Raw genomic sequence first — 19,218 nt, 5'->3', positions numbered from 1 at the left:
GCATTCATATCTAGTCTGTTATTCAATAAGTGCTACCATCACCATCACCTCCAAAAATATAAACTAAAACCAAAAGTTTACCTTTGTGAGAATACAAAATATTGTTAATAATGGCAGTCAACAGGCCTTCATCTATAGGAGCAAAATATTGCTAAATCAGGGATTATAAATAATATATAAATTAACCATTTTATTGTAACTTAACATTATATAAATAATCACTTATTTGCCAACCTTTTCGGGTAATAACTTTTGAAAATATAGGCCTAGTGAATGGACCCTAATGTATTATTTATAATTTCTAGTCTTTATTTCTTCGAAGTAGAGTGAAGATCTGTATGTACAAAATTCTCCTGGTATTTTTTTTTTCTTCTTATAATCTGTTATTATGGTCTTACTTATATAAAATTAAGGATATTTTTCTTTGGTGACCACATATTGAGTTTTTCCAAAATATCTGACGTGGTGTTCAGAGTTCAACTCTTGTCACATTATATTTGTTGCTTCTATAATATGTAATTATATATATGGTTGCAATTTGATTTTTAACTATTACAAGCATGTTTGAGAACAAATTCAATAGGTAAGCATATGAGTAACTCATGGGAGCAGAAGTGGACAGGTACACGAGAGAGAGAGGCCTAAAGGAATGAATATTCACTTGCCTTAGGTAGCAATCAGTATCATTTGCAGAGAGATGGTGAGCACCTGTTAATCTGGCAGTTATGCTCAGTGGAGACTCAGGAAGAGAATTTCTACTATTCATACTCTATTTGGAGGCAACACATAAGTATATAAAGAAGTACATAAAAATATGTTAGAAATCACTCTAAAAGAATATAGTAAATATATAAATAAATATGTAAGTCAATGTATAATAAATTAATGGACAGTATATGGTAAATAAGGAGTCCAGAAAGAACTTTTCAAAGTAAGGAGTACTAGGAGGTAACTTTTTTTTTTTTTTTTGACTCCTAAATATTTCCTTCTACATAACAGTAAATAAAATTAGTGGAACACTCCTATCCTCTCTCTGCCTCTTTAATCCTCCTATCCCAAGGGAATGCATTGTCTTTTCTCATTGGGAAATCTGAGTTTAACATTTCCCTCTCTTTTTGGAATATCCTCCCTTTCTGGAATGGGCCTGCTCTCCCAAGATGAGGCTCTGCCCCAGGGAGCAGAGGGAACTTGCCTTGGCCCAGAGCTGCCTATGGCTGGAATTTGATATTAAGAAGCATACTTGGAAGGGTCAGAGACAAGATGGTAAAATAGAAGAAAAGATGAAAGAATTCCTGCTAAGATCAGGAACAACACAAGGATGCCTCTACTCGCCACTTCTACTCAACACAGTTTTGGAAGTCCTAGCCACAGCCATCAGAGAAGAAAAAGAAATAAACAAATCCAAATTGGAAAGGAAGAAGTAAAACTATTACTGTTTGCACATGATATACTATACATTAAAAATACTAAAGATGCTACCGGAAAACTGTTCAAGCTCATCAATGAATTTGGTAAAGTTGAGGGACATAATTAATACACAGCAATTGATTGTATTTCTATATACTAACAATGAAAGTTCAGAAATAATTAGGGAAACAATCCCATTTACCATTGCATCAAAAAAATAAAATAAAATACCTAGGTATACTTTGAAAACTCTAAGACACTGATGAAAGAAATCAAAAATGACACAAATAGATGGAAAGATATACCATGCTCTTGGATTAGAAAAATTGATACTGTCAAAATGACTATACTACCCAACACAATCTACAGATTCAATGCAATCCCTATCAAATTACCAATGGCATTTTTCAAGAACTAGAACAAAAAAAATTAATTTGTAAATAAACACAAAGGACCCCAAAAAGCCAAAGAAATTCTGAGAAAGAAAAATGGAACTGGAAGAATCATGCTCCCTAACTTCAGACTATACTATAAAACTACAATCATCAAAAGAGTATGGTAGTGGCACATAAACAGAAATATATATTAATGGAAAAGGATAGGAAGCCCAGAAATAAACCCACACACTTATTATCAACTAATCTATGACAAATGAGGCAAGAATACAAAATGGAGAAAAGAAAATCTCTTCAGTAAGTGGTGCTAGGAAAACTGGACAGCTGCATATAAATCAATGAAACTACAACACTCTCTAACAGATACACAAAAGCTACCCAAATGGATTAAAGACCTAAATATAAAACTGAATACTATAAAACTCTTAGAGGAAAATATAGGCAGAACACTGACAAACATCAGCAATATCTTCTCAGATCCACTTCCTAGAATAATGAAAATAAAAACAAAAATAAACCAATGAGACCTAATTAAACTTAAAAGTTTTGTGCAGCAAAGGAAACTATAAACAAATCAAAAAGACAATCCACAGAATGGGAGGAAATGTTTACAAATCATGCAACTGATAAGGGATTAATGTTCAAATTATACAAACAACCCATGCAGCCTAATATTAAAAAAACCAAACAACCCAATCAACAAATGGGAAGATCTAAATATACATTTCTCCAAAGAAGACAAACAGATGGACAGTAGGCACATGAAGATTGCTCAACATCACCAATAACTGGAGAAATGCAAATCAAAACTACTGTGAGATGCCACAGAATGCCCTTCATCAAAAAGTCCACAAATAACAAATACTGGAGAGGGTGTGAAGACAAGGAAATTTCACTGCTGGTGGGAATGTAAATTGGTACAACCACTATAGAGAACACTATGGAGGTTACTCAAGAAACTAAAAATAGAACTACCATATGATCCAGCACTTTCACTCCTGGCCATCTATCCAGTGAAAACCGTAAGTCAAAAACATACATGCATTCTAATGTTCATTGCAGCACTATTTGCAATAGCCAAGACATGGAAGCAACCTAAATGTCCATCAACAGAGGAATGGATAAAGATGTGGTTCATGTCCAATGGAATATTACTCAACCACAAAAATAGTGAAATAATGCCATTTACAGCAACATGGCTGTACTAGAGATTATCATATTAAGTGAAGTTAATCAGATAGTGAAAGACAAACATCATATGATATCACTTATATGTGGATTCTAAAAAAAAAGGATACAAGTGAACTTATTTGCAGAAGAGAAGCAAACTCACAGACTTTGAACACAAACTTATGATAACCAAAGGGGACAGGTGGTGGGGAGAGGGATGGACTGGGACTTCAGGATTGGCATATCCACATTGCAGTATATGGAATGACTGACCAACAGGAACCTGTGTATAGCCCAGCACTCTAACCAATATTCTGTGATACTCTATATGGGAAAAGAATCTGAAAAAGAATGGACATGTGTCTATTTATAACTGAATTAGTTTGTTGTACAACAGAAATTATCATAATATTATAAATCAACTATACTTTAATAAAACCTTGAAATTGAAAGAAAAGAAGCACACTTTGCCTACAGACATAAGCCATATTCTTCAACCCAGACTTTATCAATAATAAGGGAGATATTTTGGCTCCCATCTGCTTATTATTACCTTTTTTTTTTTTTCTTTTGGTTGTGAAGAAGGTAGTCCTAGGTAGTGGCTGATCCCTTCCAAGAATCCAGCAAGAAAATCCAAGAAGGCTCCATGAAAGATATGGAACAACAAGTGGAGATTGAGAGAAATGAAAAGTCCCCAGGACTCACATGCTTCACTGAAATTGCCTTTTAATGGGTCTGCCATTCCCCTTTCTTCACCACTAACTCTTTTCACCCTATTGTAAGAATAACCTTTCTTAGAATTGTGTCTACAATTAAATATCTCAATTACTTCCTTAGCATAACATTCAAAGTTTGTTACTATCAAGGTGACCATTTCTCCTGTTTTGTTTAGTAAAGTCCCAGTTTTTATCTGCTGTTCTGGGGTCATTATTTGTAGCACCTACTTTTACTCTTGAAAGTGTTCAAGTTTCAAAAACCTTTATTGTCAACATATTTATGATCTGTTACCTAACCTTTCACTCTCCTTTCTTGCTACTCTCCAACCTGCACTTCTAGTTCTTCCTGATGTAATCTACTCAGCAATTCCAAATATTGTATATGTGCTGTCTCCTCTGGCCCTCTGTCAAAGTTGCTCCTTTTACATGTAATCCTTTTCTCTCCTCCCTCATTTGGGAAAATCCTACTGATTCTTCATGGCCCAGATCTTAGGTTACTTGCTTCTGTCAAGTCTTTTATGACCCCTCTCTGCTCATCCAAACTCATACTTAGTCTGTGTCTGTGTTTGGAATGAAATGTACATGGAGGCACTAATGCACCAGCATATTTTGATCAATATATACGATTTAATTTTTACTGAAACAGAATATACATAATATTAAACAGCATCTAAAGAGTGAAAATTGTGCTGAGAGTCCCTCACTGCAATTCAGAACCGGGTACAAGACATGCTCAATAAGGGCTCAGCAGAGTTTAACGATAAGCAGGTAATAGAGAACAAACTCAAGTTAAGTGTGAAGTGTGAGAACACTCCCTGGTGAATATAACTGCACTTGTGTATATGGGCAGTAAACAGTCCAGCTCCAACAGTGGCCTGTGCAAAAGAACAGTGGATTCTTTTATAGACACTGGGAGACATTGTTAGGCTGTTGTAGTGACTGTTTTATAATTATTGCTAACCTGTTTAGAATTCTTTTGAGTCTTTTAATCACTTCAAGTGCACTGTCAAAAATTTCAGTATTCAAGTTGTGCTGTGGTGACAAAAAAAAAAATGGAGAGTTACTTGTACAGTGACTTACAACATAGATTTTTTGAATAAAGACCAAAGATATATTCTGCCACACCTGAGTTTGACTTTAAACAAAACTACTGAATCAATCAATCTCTCTCTACTCTCTCTCCCCCTCTTTCCCTCTCTCTCCTTCTCTCCATGTGTCTTTTTATTCTTTTAAGAAACCCAAGTATTAACCTGGCAGGGCTCTTTTTTAAACTACTTTTTTTTAACAAAGGCTTATATATCTTCTGACTCACAATAGGATAGAAAATAATATCCTGTCTTCTCCCCTTACTCTATTCCAAAACCAAATGCACAACATATTGAAAGTTTTATTACAATGTTATCATTATTAATGATGTTAAGAAGCATAGAGGACTATTTCTAACACCTCCCTCCTCCTTACTATACTCTATGAAAAATAAAAATCAAGAATAATATCTCTCCATAAGGAATAATGTAGGTTTGAGTAGACAAACAATAGAAATGCATCTCATCCATTTTTTAGAAGAATATCATTTTGAGGATATCTGAGAATTTCTTCTCTCCTAGGGCTGAGAGTCAGTGACTGGGAGGGTCTCAGGATAAAGGGCAGAGGAGATGAGGGAGGTAAAAAGGAGAGATAACAGCTGCATTTACTAGAAGTTACAGCAGAAGGTTAAAGGAAGGTCAACATTAAAGAGTTATTTGTTTTTCTTACATTCCACTGTTCTTACCCAGATCAATGTTAACCATACCTCATTAGTTGTTTTTCAGTATTCCCATGACAGGATAATATTATCAATGTCATAGCGTTGCTGTAAGAATTAAGCATGAAAATAAATGCAAAAGATGAAATCACTGAATTTCCCATGAAAAAACTCAATGGTGTCGGCCATTATTATTATCACTACTTTAATTTTACGTTAAAGTAAAATTATATTTCACTTTAATATTTATTTTATTATTATTTAATTTTAATTATTATTATCACCCAAGAGTGATACTAAGGTAGAATGAAACACTGGATGGATTTTTCAATGATGTAAAATAAGATGAAGAGAATGTCTCCAGTACTGAGATAGGAATTTACAGATGAAATGAAGGAAAAAATATATAAAAAACTTCACTCAGAGGAAAAAGGAGGTCTCATATCTATGAATATGGGGAAATACATGTTCAAAGTGTGTTTGAGTCCAGCCTAGGTGTCAAAAATACATGGGCTGTCCAGGATATAAGATTAACATTCAGGGGTCAGTTGCATTTCTGTATACTAACAATGAAATATTAGAAAAGGAATACAAAAATACAATACCTTTTAAAATTACACTCCAAAAACTCAAATACCTGGGAATATACCTGACTAAGGAGGTAAAGGACTTATATGTTGAGAACTAAAAAACATTCATCAAGTAAATTAAAGAAGATGTAAAAAAAAAAAAATGGAAAGATATTCCATGCTCCTGTGTTAGAAAAATTAATATTGTAAAAATGTCCATACTACCCAAAGTAATCTACAAATTCAATGCAATCCCTATCAAATTACCCATAACATTTTTCACAGAACTAGAACAAACAATCCAAAAATTTATATAGAACCACAAAGACCCAGAATTGACAAAGCAAATCTGAGGAACAAAAACCAAACTGAAGGCATAACTCTCCCAGATTTTAGGCAATATTACAAAGCCACAGTCATCCAGAGAGTGTGGTACTGATACCAAAACAGACAGACAGACCAATGGAACAGAATAGAGAATCCAGAAATAAACCCAGACATCTATGGTCAATTAATCTTTGACAAAGGAGGCAAGAACATAAAATGGGTAAAAGACAGTCTCTTCAGCAAGCATTGCTGGGAAACCTGGACAGCCACATGTAAATCAATGAAACTGGAACACACCCTCACGCCATGCACAAAAATAAACTCAAAATAGCTGAAAGACTTAAATATAAGACAAGACACCATCAAACTCCTGGAAGAGAATATAGGCAAAACATTCTCAGATATCAACCTTACAAATATTTTCTCAGGTCATAAATAAAGCAATAGAAATAAAAGCAAAAATAAACCAATGGGACCTAATCAAACTGACAAGCTTTTGCACAGTAAATAATACCAAAAAGACAACTTACAGAATGGGAGAAAATAGTTTCAAATGATGCAACTGACAAGGGCTTAATCTCTAAAATATACAAACAACTTATACAACTCAACAGCAAAAAAGCCAATGACCCAAAGGAAAAATGGGCAAAAGACCTGAATAGACATTTTTCCAAGGAAGAGGCACAGATGGCCAACAAGCACATGAAAAAATGCTCAACATCGCTGATTATAAGAGAAATGCAAATCAAAACTACCATGAGATACCACCTCACACCAGTCAGAATGACCATCATTAATAAGTCCACAAATAACAAATGCTGGAGAGGGTATGGAGAAAAGTGAACCCCTCTGCTCTGTTGGTGGGAATGTAAATTGGTACAACCACTATGGAGAATAGTATGGAGGTACCTTAGAAAACTATACATAGAACTACCATATGACCCAGCAATCCCACTCTTGGGCATATATCTGGACAAAACTTTCCTTGAAAAAGAAACATGCACCCGCGTGTTCATGGCAGCACAATTCACAATAGCCAAGACATGGAAGCCACCCAAATGTCCATCAAGAGATGATTGGATTCGGAAGATGTGGTATATATACACAATGGAATACTACTCAGCCATAAAAAGAACCAAATAATGCCATTTGCAGCAACATGGCTGGAACTAGAGACTCTCATACTGAGTGAAGTAAGTCAGAAAGAGAAAGACAAATACCATATGATATCACTTATATCTGGAATCTAATTTATGGCACAAATGAACCTTTCCACAGAAAAGAAAATCATGGACTTGGATAATAGATTTGTGGTTGCCAAGGGGGAAGGGGAGGGAGTGGGGTGGTTGAGGAGCTCAGGGTTAATAGATACAAACTATTGCCTTTGGAATGGATTAACAACGAGATCCTGCTGTGTTGCAGTGGGAACTATGTCTAGTCACTTAAGATGGAGCATGATAATGTGCAAAAAGAGAATGTGTACATGTATGTGTAACTGGGTCACCATGCTGTACAGTAGAAAAAAAATGTATTGGGGAAATAACTATTAAAAAAAATACATGTCATGTGGTAAGAGAGCAAAAAGAATAACTGCACCAGGGTAGAAGTGGAATCAGAGTAAGAAGGAAAGGAAGATGTTGCAGAATACTAGGGCACAGTGGAAGCTTCATGGAGCTTGATCCTGGAAATGGGTACATATTAGTAAGCCAGTTCCAAGCCACGCTCCTAAGATTGAAGGTTATAAGAGAAAATGGTTCTTCTCTGACAGGAGTGACATCAAAGCAGTAACATCGGTGTGCAGACAGTGAACTTAACAGAAGAGATTCAGGTCATCCCAGGAGACCCATCAGAAAATTGAAGGAGATCATGAGCAAAAGAATATTCAGAGTTCAGTCCATGGGAAATGAATCAAGTGAAAACAAGAGGGAAGTACAACCTCTGTCAAAAAAGGCTACGACATCAATATTCTTTAGGAACCAATGTGATATGAGCTCATGAAAGAATGGGATCAAGTAATTAGCCTAATCTCCCAGGGAGAGTTTTGAGACAGACCTTTGCCACCCAATCAGGCATTGAAATGTTTTCAAGAACATCTTATGATTAAAGTAATTAACTGTCCTTTATCTTCTAAGAAAATGAGCAGGGCATCCTGGAATAAATAAAATTGGAGACCTAGATATACCTGGGCATTGCTATGAAAAAAAAGCTACTGTACACTACCACCTCCTTTAAAAAACAATTAAGATATTCTTTTCTTAAAATTGTTCCTGGATAGCTCTTTTAAAGGAAAATTAGAGATTAAAGAGTAGGTGATAATATCTCAGAGGGAAGTAAAAATATAATCATGCACTTGACTATGCATTTGACCCACGTGATTTGAGCAAAGATAATACAAGTCCTCTCACGTGCTGAAGGATCTACATACATAGAAACGCACTTACTACAATATTTTTCTGAGTATAAATGCTGACTGTATCAAAAACAGAGTATATTTACATTTTAAAAGTATATTTTAATCCAAATATAAAGTACTGATTGATGGAGGGAGTTTCTAGTACATTGGCAGGACTAAGGATGGAGATGCAAGACTTTTGCATCTTTTCAAATCCCATTGGAAACCTGCATGTGCACAGGACCCGAGCACAATGGAGGGGGTTTTTCAGTTTCTTTGTTTGTTTTTACGGCTGCTCCTGAGGCATATGGGAGTTCCCAGGATAGGGGTTAATTGGAGCTACAGCTGCCAGCCTATACCACGGGCACAGCAACACCAGATCCAAGCCACATCTGTAGACCTACATTTCAGTTCATGGTAATGCTGGATTCTTAACCTGCTCAGTGAGGCCAGGGATCAAACCCACACCCTCTAGGATACTAGTCAGGTTCATTTCCACAGAGCCACAGTGGGAAGTCCTGGAGGCATTTTTTATAGAAGTTTCTAGGATTTCCGAAGGACACCTTGAAGAAGTAATATAAACACTGTTGTCCACACTCCTTGGGGAAAGTCAAAGTCAAATCATTTATTATTTGTGGAACAAACAGTCTGAAATTGTGAGGTCTTCAGAAAGTGACCGAAGATCTGTCATGGGATCAGGTGTCTCTCAAAATTTTTCATAATTTTGGGGCAAGAGGATATATTAAAATGTTTATGGAGCTCTCTTGTGATGCAGCAGGTTAAGGATCCAGTATTGTCACTGCAGCAGCTAAGGTCACTGCTGTGGCACGAGTTTGATCCCTGGCCTAGGAACTTCCATATGCCATTGGTGTGGCCAAAGCAAAAAAGAAAAAAGATTGCACTTAAGATATTTTTAAAAATTCTTAATAGCTAAAATGAGGGTAAAAGGAAGCAGTGTGCAGAACTATATATTTTTATACAGAAATTAAATATATATGCACTGGAGGTAATGATATATTTGAAAGAACTTGAAAACTTGTAGGAAGTTTAGAAAATGAAGTTCAGGGTTACCTGAGAATAAGGGGCTGTTTTGTTTTTTTTTTCTCCTCATCACTGTAATGCAGCTGTCAATATCTTTTTAAATAACCTTAAGTTCTCTGAACTCTTCTGGATTTAACTCAGATTTCTAATGCCATTTTAACATTTTACACAGTGGTTTAATAATACAGAGTCTTCAGCTCAAAAAAATTAGGAACAGATGGTGAGAATGGACTCATTCCCATTCCTGATGTGCACTTTATTATACTCCTTTCAAAGACTGACTTAGAGCACATTCCAAAAATGTACAGTAGGTGTGTGGATTGTGTCTCTTGAGAAATGACTATTTTATGCAGAATTCCTTTAACTATTGCTAATCCTAGCTCTGTTTAGCATGTAATAGGACAGCATTAGAGAGAAAACAAAGCAAGTTAATAACTAGTGAGGCAAATGCCCAACACACCAATTATTGTATAACCTATAAATGAATCTTAATATTGAATCTCTTTTTAAAATAAAAATTCTATCCCCTAATACTTAGTACCAACCACAATATGATATTTTTAATTTAACTTATTTATTTTTGATGTATAATTGACATATTACATTAGTTTCAGGTGTATAACACAATGATAGCTGTGTATCATGCAAAAAAATAGGGTATTTTTTAAACTCCTGATTTCAGAAATCAATTATGAAACTATAAGATAATAGTAACTATTGCTCTTATTAAATAAGTGATTGTTACCTGCCAGGCATTATTTTAAGTGCTGTGCATTTTAAAGTCTCATTTATTTTCAAGATTACCCCAATTTTAGGGAATACATTTTTAGGGATAAATTTATACCCAATTCATAGATGATAAAACTGAGCTATAAAAAAATAAGTATTTTGCCTTCCCAAGGTTTATAAATAACATATTGTTAGATGGCAGTTAGTAGTAATATTCAACCACTGGTAGAATAGAAAACATTTAAATGTACACCTAGAGTATAAAAGAACTTAATTTTTTAATGTACTTACTACTAGATTACAGCAAAATTTGTTGTCAACCAGACATAGATAGCAATGAGTACATTTACGCAGAGTATACCACTGGTTCAATGTATATCCACTATATCCCAACCCAGTCAGTAAAACTGTGATTAAAATTTGATATTATTCTCTTGTCATAGCTAGTTTACTAAACTTATAAGCAGAGTACAGAGGTTTGATGAACCTGGTGCATCTTTATAACGATAATATCTTGCTATGAGCACTTGTTGTGGAGGGTAAGGGTAACTAAATGTAAAACATTAATGAACAAACTTCAATTAAATAGGGTTGGGAGACCAGAAGGGGGAGCTCTCACACCCTCCGACAATAGCAAGAGGAAGAAAAAATATTCTTTCCTGGTAAGAACTTAATCACTGACAATGCCATGGACTCTTGATTCATTGTAGCCCTCCCAACTTCCTTTTCCCCCTCTAAAAAGGCATTCTCCTTTCCTTGACATGCTGGGACTTGCATGAGGCTTGCACAGTTGCAGTTCTCTGCCAATCCTGAAAAAACTCATCTTTGCTGGAAAAATATCTGGCAGACTATTTGTTTTATGTCAACAATACATATTAAAAAAAAAAAAAACAACAATGATTCAGATACAATTCTATAATGAAATTCCCCACAAACACTGCTAAAGTGATCTGTTTAGAGGATACCTTAGTGTTTTGGAGTCACACATTCTCTTAGATTTTCAAAATAACATCTTGTCTTTGAATAGTAAATCTCTTTTTCATGTGATTTCCTAAAGATCATGCTTGCCTGAAAATCACTAGATGGAATAATGAAGCAAGCAATCCCTATTTTAATTTTATCAAGTGACCAAGGTTTGGCTTGTCCTTCCTATGGATTTACAATTCAGGAAGACCGCACTAACCTAAGCTCAAAATGAGTTCTTGCCAAAATTTTGCATACTGCACGAGGCAGTGGTTCTCAAACATTAGTGTATATAAGAATCAACCGGAGGTTGATTAAAATTCAGTTTACTGGAGACCCTGCCCCCAGGGTTTGGAATTCAGTAGGTCTAGGATAAGAGTGAAGAATTTGCATCTCTAACACATTCTCAGGTGATGGTGACACTGCCAGTTGAGAGAATCCACTGTGAGAAGATACATCAGTGTGTACTAGAGGAGTCTCAAAACCAAGCAGTGACCATTCTGCTTTACAGTAGATTTTTAATGTCTTTTTCTTAATACTAATTGATATTATTTAATACCTTATATTTAGTTGTTATGTTTAAATTTTATACCTCCCTTTATTCAAGGATGGTTGCCCTATGCAGTCCTCTTTTCTGGGCATTTGAATCCTAAATCGAAAATACAAAATGTAAACTTTTGCAAAGGGATATATTCACACACGTAAATCTTCCTTCCTACCAATTTTAGGTGGTGGTTTTACTCAAATTTTTTTAAATCAAGGGAATGGTTGTATGCTTGAAGTTGATCTTCATTCCAAATAGATACTATTACAAAGAATTATCATTTGTAGCTTTCCAGAGTATATACAAACCATCTAAAGTAACTGAGGCATTGTGCTAGAATATTAGTCTAATTATTTTCTCTTATAAAATAGTCACTTTTTAACAAGTTTAGAATATTGTAAAGAAGGTTTTGCCTAACACAATTCCTATCAGGTTTTGAGAAAAATATGTTGATGCTACTTAGATATACCATCCATTTTCAAGGAAGATTACCTTATAAACCTAATCTTAGAATTAAAGATGTTTATTGGCTAACAGAATAAAAAGGAAACACATTAAAACCCGACAATAAATTATTTTCCTTAACTTAATAAATTTTAATTTGTAGCCACTCACAGTTGTGGTTTAACGTGGAACTCATTTTACAGACTGTTGACACGTTATTCTTAATGTAACCAGTGAGAGATCCCCTTTATCTGTTACCTCAAAACACAGTTATGTTATTAAGGTACATAAAGAAATTCATACAAACTTAATAAAGAAAAGCAGAACATCTGTTTGCAAAGTAATTTTGCAGTCACTAAGAGTAAAACTATATTACTATTAGGAGACACAAAAGAAGACCAGAGGAGTTGTATTTTCCTGGCTTGTTTGTATTGTGAAGCACAGTTGAACAAATAGTGTCTCCCTTTCAAGGCTCAGAACCTCAGCCAGTAATACAGCTGAGGCTGAAACCATTTGAGAGGGAGACAGGGCTTTTGTTGGAATTTGGCTGGATGACACTGATATCGCTTAGTGAAAAGCCAAAATGGTGTTGCTCTATCACAAATGCTTTACAAGGCAAAGAACTTTAGAGAGGGTCGACAGCAGAAACTATTAGAAGATTAATGAGAATCCCCATGGCCCGTTCTTTTATGGATTGCCAGGAACTCTTCCATCAACCATATTTACTGGGCAAGTAAATCTACTGCAAAAATATGTACATATAGTATCTATCTCTATCTATCTATATATATATATATTTTTTTTAAATTTCCTGAAAGTCTGCTTTGAGGTAAATGATCTAAAACAAAAGGTTTAAAAACAAAAGGTTTAAAAACATTTTAAAGACTCAAAGAAAAAACTCAAAAGGAAAATCCAGGAAAACTTTCATTGCGCATGCCAATTAGATTTTTTGCCCTTCGGTGCCAACAAGCTTCTTTGGTGTTTTCTCACAAACATAAAGAAAACAATGTAGGATGAAAGTGAAATGTCATACTAACAATGTGTTAATGTATATGTTAAATCATCTTAAAACTGCTTTACCAGTAGTAGTTGTTATTTCAAAAATACAGCCTTATGGATTCATTACATAAAATTAACATGAAAAAAATGAGCATCATTTTTTTTAATTGTATCAAGTTTGATATTAAGTTTATGTACTATGCATACTAAACTTAAAAAGAAATAAACAGACTGAACAGGTTTTAATCAGCTAATGCTTTAGAGGAGCAGAGCAAGTTTAAACTTTGGATTTCAAGTAAAAATGTCAGAATGATCCAGGCAATTTTGGTTTAACTTTAAAATAAACACAATGCCAGGAGAAAGAGCTCCCTTCTTTTGTAGCCCCAGCCCTTCCCTTCCTTACTGCCTCCTAACAGAGCAGCATGTATAGCTCTGGCAAAAAAAATATGCAAGTTAACTTAAACTGGACATTTGATAACTCTCTGCTAAAGAGGGGTGCTCTGTTCCATTAACAGGAACAGCTACAGCAATGGTGAAATACTTTTAGGTGACTGTTCTTGGTAACCAGATTTTGTAAAAATTTAAATGGGTATTATGTTGCCTCTGAAGTGTTCGGGATCACTTTACAACATTCTTAAACAGTATCCTAAATGCAGATGTATACTGACCCAGGACATAATCCACTAATAGAAAGAAAACAAATTAGAGTAATGGAGTCAGAGGAAATGAAGCAGGAATTATTAGTAGCACCACCAAATCTCATGTCGTCACCCCAGGCACAAACCCACAGTAAAGAACATCATCGTAAGAGTAATGCCCTTTATTATCATAAATAGAAGACCATCACTAATGTCAGCTACATAGACTTTGAAACAGAACTAAATACTTGTATTTAAGTATGATACTTATAACTGATTAGGAGTATGTCTGATCATTTCAAAAATGTATTGCATTTCAGAAATACTATTGCTTGCACTGTCACATTAGCCTCTGTTTCAACCAAATCCTAAGACCTTTCCACTAGGTGAATGAATAGTATCATTTACCATATTAATGAAAAGTATAAACCAGCAGATCTGTCCTCTCCCTTTCTGAACCAATTCTTCTTTAAAACACAATAATAAATAAAATGCTTAGACTCCAAAGACTTTCTCTATTAGGCAGCAGGCCAAACACAAAAGTAATCTCATTTACTAAGAATAATTAAAAGTAAGGTTTATCTCTAAAAATAAATAAAGATAAATTTTCTTATGGAATTAGAATCATTTCAAGGATAATTTCTAATACTGTTTTGGCCTTCTATGTAATAATATAAAATAAAATAATGGTATTTTAGTAAAAATGATTTAACCCCATTTAATGATTTAATTCTATTGTTAAATTTATGATAAAATATTCAATGATATGAAAAAATATTTAAAAATAAGCCCAAGAACTCAGCACCTAGATTTAAGTTTTCAGTTTGCTGTAGTTGCTTTAGATATCTTTTTTCTTTCCTTCCTTCATTTCTTTCTTCTTTCCCACCTTCCTTTCTTCTTCTAGATTAGTAATGAAAAAATATTAAATGTATCATTGATAAATTAAAACTGTGATTTGGGCGGTGAAGAAGCCCATTACAATAAATTTTGCTATCTAATGATTAATAAACTCAAAGATTAAAAATGTATCTTAAAAATACGTAGACCAACTTACCCATTTTTACTCAATTCTCAGCTCCCTTTTACTTGTCAAAAATACCACAGAACAAATTCCTTTTTTACTTGAAATGTATCTGTCATTTGCACAAATTTAAGGTGTACAACATGTTAATTTGATACATTCATATACTGTAATATGATTACATTGTAGGAATACTTAGGACCTTTGTCGCATTATGATCCTTTCTTTTTAGTGGCTGAAATCATTAACTTCCAATCTCTTATCAATTTTGATGGTTACAATACAATATTTGTCTATTTCACCATATTGTGCACTAGATCACTAGGACTTATTTATTATTTGTTGCAAGTTTGTACCCTTAAACAATATCTGTCCTATTCCTCTACTCCCTACCCCTCCCTGGAAACCACCATTTTACTTTGTTTCTATGAGTTTGGCTTTTTTACATTCCAATTATAAATGGTATTGTACAGTACTTTGCTTTCCATGTCTGACTTAATTTCGCTTAGCATAATATGCTCAAGGTCTACTCATGCTGTCCCAAATGGCAGGGTGTCCTTCTCTTTATGGCTGACTAATACTTCAGAACAAATACTTAAATAGGTGGAAGAAAAAAACAAATCCCTCCTAAGGTCACATTTGACATTATATTCTATAATTCAAACTTAAACTTAAATGTTCATAAGTTAGGTCTATTTTTGATGAACAGAAGCCATACTAGTTACCATATTATGCAACTGCATTGAAATGCAAAGTTGGAGATCATGCAAGGAAATTTGAAATATACATTGTCAACACCAGAACACTGTTTTGTTCTGCGTTTTTTTTTTTTTTGTTTTTTTTTTCCTTTATTACAATCTTTCCTGTACAACCAGAGTTTTGGCACACTATGGGCTCTCAATAAATATTTTATGAATTAATAAAGAAAATAATAAAACTGTACATTGATTCTACCTTCTACTTAGTGGCCCATCTTCCACACGTTATCCTTTAAATACTCAATGAATGCCTTGTGTAAATGACAGTGGGTCCCCCCAAAAGATGTGTTCACTTCCTAATCCTAGGAAACTTTGAATGTGACCTGATTTGAAAAGTAGTCTTTGCAGATATAATTAAGGGCAAAGATAAGATCATCTGGATTGTCTGACTGGGCCCTAAATCCCATGACATATTTCCTTATAAGAAACATACAGAAGAAACACACAAGGTAGTCATGTAAAGACATGAGAGGCACAGCTGAGAGTTATGTAGCCACAAGCCAAAGACTACGTGGAGCCACCACAAGCTGGAAAAGGGAAGGCAGGCTTGATTCTCCCTTAAAGACTTCTGAAGGAGGGTGGCACCTTGATTTTGGATTTCTGGTCTTCAGACCTGGGACTGAATGGATTTCTGGTGTTTTAAGCCATCCAGTTTGCAATATTTGTCATGGCAGCCTCCAAAGGTATTATAACACAGTGACAGAGCAGCCAGTTCAAGGTTGGAAAGATTTGGATTCTAATCTTATCTTCATTTTTTATTGGTTCTGTGACCCTGAACAAGGGACACAGACCAATGAACATCAGTTTCCTCATCTTTAGGAGCGGAGTAACAACATTTAATCTATGCTATTCCAAAGTTTCAATAAAACAAAGCGTAGAAACAGTAAAACAGTAAAATATAAACACAAGTGTTTTAATATCTCTTATAATCTACTTTCAAAGATAAATCTCTCTAGGACTCTTACCTTTTTTTCATATGCCATAGGTTTCAAATCCTTCATCAAAATATTTATCTTTTTTATTTAGGGCCACACCCACGGCATATGGAAATTCCCAGGCTAGGGGTCGAATTGGAGCTGTAGCCACTGGCCTACACCACACCCACAGCAACTGGGGGTCCAAGCCACATCTGCAACCTATACCACAGCTCACGGCAACGCTGGCCAGGGATCAAACCTACATCCTCACGGATAATAGTCGGGTTCGTGACCCACTGAGCCACAACGGGAACTCCTAAAATGGTTATCTTTTTATAGAAGAATAAATTTGACTATTCTAAATATTAATTCCCTTTCTAACAATTAATTGAAAAAACTTGGTCTCTATCATTAGGATGAATAACCCATTTTCTTGAATAATACACCTAAATGGCTATTCAGCATCTCTATTTGGGTGCCCAAGAGACATCTCAAAATTATTAAGTTCAAAGCAGAATTCGTAACTCAATCTCAGCCTCAAACTTGCCTCAACCCTGCACCAAGACTGCTGCTGCTTTTATTTTTGGTTTTTTTTGTTTTGTTTTGTTTTGTTTTGCTATTTCTTTGGGCCGCTCCCGCGGCATATTGAGGTTCCCCGGCTAGGGGTCTAATCGGAGCTGTAGCCATTGGCCTACGCCATAGCCACAGCAACACGGGATCCGAGCCACGTCTGCAACCTACACCACAGCTCACGGCAACGCCAGATCCTTAACCCACTGAGCAAGGGCAGGGACCGAACCCGCAACCTCATGGTTCCTAGTCGGATTCGTTAACCACTGCGCCATGACGGGAACTCCTGCTGCTGCTTTTAGATTTCCTTCCTTGCAGTCAGTGGTTCCTAAATGATTACACCTAGGCAATATAAAGTATAAAAGGCAAAATTAACCAATGGGTTAATCTCCTTCAACACTTCTCATATCCAATCCACGAGAAAGATTTAGGGAGTTTTACTTGGCACATACAGGCCAAATCTGATACTTCCATTGAACAAGGACCACCTTGTCCATTACTATCTTCTCTTACCAGGAATACTGCAATGGCTTTCTAACTCGTTGCTCAGTTTCCATCATGGGGTTTCATATGGCTCATTCTCCACGAGCTAGTAAGGCAAATTTTCAAAAAATAACAACAACAAAAACAAATTAAACTGAATCATGCTATTTCTCGGAATAAGTGTCTCCAATGTCTTCCCATTGCAAAGACAATAAAATCAAAACTCACTGTTATAGCCCACAACATACTGCTTGAGTCAGCCTCTCCCTGCCTAACGATTCACCACACTCCAAACACAGACACCTTCCTTGTCGTACTTGCTCTCTTATCTGAGCCTTTACACATTCTACTTAAAATGTCCTTGCTCTAGTTCTTCAAAAAACCTGGTTCTTTCTAACAATTAAGGTCCCAGCTCAAATGTTACCTTTTGAAAGAGGTCTTTCTTGGCCATCTCATTTAAAGCCACTCTCCCTCTCATTTCTATCCCAGCTACTCCTAAGCCCATATTCCATGTTTACTATTATAGCACTTATTACCATACAAAAGTGCCTTGTTTAATTGTTTGAAAAGGTATTTATATATGCTCTCTCTATTGGAAGGTGAACCCCATAAGAGAAATTACCTTCCTGGACTTCCCACATTATCTGGTGTCAACCACCAGACATATAGTAAGCATTCAATTAATGCCATTAAATACTTCAAAAAAGCAGATGGCAACAATAATACAAAAATATGCAAAGATTGTGGGAAAATGTGCAAATATTCAAAAATACATTTAACTGTTTGGACTGAAATAGAGAAAATAAACTGAGACAATTACATTAAAATTCTAAAACAGTGGAAGATGTTAGTATTTTGAAGTATTGATTTAATATCCTTATTTTCCTTTCTAAAATCCTCTTTGCTGCACATTGACAAATAGTACAGAATTTACTTAGTAATAAAGATACAATATTAAGCAACGATAATATAATTATTATGATTTGGTTTACAAAAGAAAAAATATAGCAAAATAACACCCCCTGATAAAATTTTAACACATAAACATTTAAAGATCCAAACAACCATGCAGTAGGCTGATTCATATGAACAATATAAAGTAATTTCAGGATTAATAAATTAATAATAGCCATTGACTTTAATGAAAGTTGTATACTTTTCTTCAAGTTGACATGGCAATTTTGAAGCTTTATAACTCAAGGAAAAATTATATGAATGTTTGAAACTATTCAAGTAAGTCATGAATAGCAAGGGTACACATTTTACTCCTGGAAACTTTATCAGTGTAAAATGAACATGATTATGATTTGATTTGTGCAGTCTTATATCTGTGATTACTCTAAATGTTGCCTATTAATTCTTAGAGTTAGATTAAATATACTGAAAGAAAA

The 19,218-nt window shown here is 34.9% G+C and overlaps 1 long non-coding RNA gene across 5 annotated transcripts in view; it reads right to left on the bottom strand.

Moving 5' to 3' along the window:
* LOC106508897 (uncharacterized) overlaps nucleotides 1-19,218 on the bottom strand; it is a 153,522-nt gene that overhangs the window by 84,702 nt on the left and 49,602 nt on the right. The window contains exons 4-7 of one of the 5 annotated variants that reach the window (XR_014840119.1): nucleotides 5,481-5,540; nucleotides 4,650-4,720; nucleotides 3,526-3,745; nucleotides 666-769 (exon numbers count right to left, since the gene is read on the bottom strand). The exons of the other annotated variants lie outside the window; for them this stretch is intronic. This is a non-coding gene — a long non-coding RNA (uncharacterized LOC106508897). The remainder of the gene's footprint in view (nucleotides 1-665; nucleotides 770-3,525; nucleotides 3,746-4,649; nucleotides 4,721-5,480; nucleotides 5,541-19,218) is intronic. 5 annotated transcript variants of the gene reach the window in all.

The sequence above is a fragment of the Sus scrofa genome, chromosome 1 (genome assembly GCF_054392235.1).
Source record: "Sus scrofa isolate SSC_HxYL_T2T_F1_AM1 chromosome 1, Sscrofa_HxYL_maternal_Yorkshire_Landrace_v2.0, whole genome shotgun sequence".
NCBI lineage: Eukaryota > Metazoa > Chordata > Mammalia > Artiodactyla > Suidae > Sus > Sus scrofa.
The sequence above is the reverse complement of the archived record's forward strand: the minus strand, read 5'-3'. Positions and strand labels throughout refer to the sequence as shown.